The following is a 2,159-nucleotide window of genomic DNA, read 5'->3' on the forward strand; positions in this document are numbered from 1 at the left end:
TGTGATGGCAATGTTGTCTACTTCTCACATGACTTTCAAATGTTCCTCTGGACATTTATGTAGGTGGAATCCTGCATCTAAACCTGCATGCAATATCTGGACTTAGATCCTATCACCATTCTACAGAAAAATAAAAAATAGCTTTTGAATGAACTTCCCAGGAATACAAAAGTATCTAGTAAGTAAATTGAGGGCTGTGTTGATAACTTGCTTTTTTCCAGGTTTTTCATGAGTTGTTTACCACTGCAGAAAAGTCCTATCACCAGCGGCAATGCTACTAGTGGTATTCAAGCCACTGATTTAACACCCACTTTGGTCTATGCCCGCAGGCCACCGCAGTCACAGCGATCACGACCAAACATCCAACCACTTCGTTGTGACTCTAATGTTGTTCAAGCATACATATTAGTTTATAACACACTGTTTGATTTCTTGCTTGTATTATAGTCTTTAAAAATCTAAAAATTATGTGTGAAGTTAAGTATTATTACTTGTGAATTACACTTAAGGATTCTAAAGATCAGATCAGATCAGATCAGTCGCTCAGTTGTGTCCGACTCTTGGCGACCCCATGAATTGCAGCACACCAGGCCTCCTTGTCCATCACCAACTCCCGGAGTTCACTCAGACTCACGTCCATCGAGTCAGTGATGCCATCCAGCCATCTCATTCTCTGTCGTCCCCTTCTCCTCCTGCCCCCAATCCTCCCAGCATCAGAGTCTTTTCCAATGAGTCAATTCTTCGCATGAGTGGCCAAAGTACTGGAGTTTCAGCTTTAGCATCATTCCTTCCAAAGAAATCCCAGGGCTGATCTCCTTCAGAATGGACTGGTTGGATCTCCTTGCAGTCCAAGGGACTCTCAAGACTCTTCTCCAACACCACAGTTCAAAGCATCAATTCTTCGGCACTCAGCCTTTTTCACAGTCCAAGAGGATGCTTAAAAAACAGTTGTTTTAAAAAGCTGGCAATGGGTTGTGATAGGCTTGAGAGCAACTTGCTGGCGTCCCCTATTGGCGAACTCGAGCAAATGCTTCATAGCCAGCGGCTCTTTTAAAAGCTTTTGGCTCCAAAATGTGGTTAAGGAAATGATCCCTTTCTCACCCCACCCCCGACCCGCCCAGACTCAAACAGGGCTGGTTCCTGTTAGTGAGCTGGTGCTTGAGCAGGGGGGATAGAGCAGAAAGTGGGGAGGCGGGGGAGGCAGTCAGAGGCAAGGGAAAGAATGGCAACCCCAAATTTTCTAGGTATTTGTTCGTACCTAGAAAATTTCAGCATGTCACATCCCCTTATTTTTTCTGTCTCACCTGCTGGTCTCTCCCAGGTCTTTTACTCCATTCATGGCAGAGTCCCAATGTGTACTTTTGACTCCCGCTTTTCTCAAACCAGTGGTCCTTTAATTCAATGCCCCAGCATCCCTCCTTGGACTTGGTGGTCCAGCCCCGAGGGTTTCACATCCAGGACTTCTGGGCGGGGCTGACTTGGCATCTCCCAAGTGATGCTGACGTGGCTTGATGGGGGAGAAGTTCAAACTCGACTTTAAATCTTTGCCTATGTGAGCTGTATTCACCAGTCTCACGTTATGAGACCACGATGCTCTGAGAAGTTTCCAAAGGGCCTGGATTTCAAGGACTTTGGCACTTTTCTAAAGGAAACAGAGCACAGTGCAGGACCACCTCACAGAAGGGTCCCCGTGAATCCTTCCCTGGAGGTGACTCCCTCCCCATGGGGAGGCAAGGTTTCCCAAATCTCAGTGTTTCTGCCAAATGAGCCTCCGTGCCTTAAATAGAAGATTTCACTGGGAAAAGCTATTTGCTCCTTTTGGCAGCTTTGAGGCTCTGCTCCGAAAGAATAGTGTCTTTTGGCAGCCGAAGTAGGTGTCTTTTCACAGAGAAAAACTCAAGTCTCAAAGGGCCAGAGTACTTTGGTTTTCATCATTCTTCTTGGACTTGTTCCTTGTAATCATTTTGAAAATTAAATCCTCCTGTGCTTTCTGGAAAATGAATAAATAAGAGAAAATGAGGAAGAAAAAGAAAGTGGAGGGAAGAAAGAAAGGCAAGGAAAAAAGGGAGCTAGAAGGCAGGGGTTGGTCTAGGTTGGGAGGTCTGGCTGGTAAGGGGAGAAAACGGTGAATTTTTCTGGAGAGAAGAATACTGAAGGAG

The 2,159-nt window shown here is 45.6% G+C and overlaps 1 long non-coding RNA gene across 1 annotated transcript in view; it reads right to left on the reverse strand.

Moving 5' to 3' along the window:
- Positions 1-1,912, reverse strand: part of LOC112445116 (uncharacterized) — a 5,807-nt gene extending 3,895 nt beyond the window's left edge. The window contains exon 1 of the long non-coding RNA XR_003033507.2: positions 1,305-1,912. This is a non-coding gene — a long non-coding RNA (uncharacterized lncRNA). The remainder of the gene's footprint in view (positions 1-1,304) is intronic.
- Positions 1,913-2,159: the final 247 nt, after the last annotated feature.

The sequence above is a fragment of the Bos taurus genome, chromosome X (assembly GCF_002263795.3).
Source record: "Bos taurus isolate L1 Dominette 01449 registration number 42190680 breed Hereford chromosome X, ARS-UCD2.0, whole genome shotgun sequence".
Lineage (NCBI taxonomy): Eukaryota > Metazoa > Chordata > Mammalia > Artiodactyla > Bovidae > Bos > Bos taurus.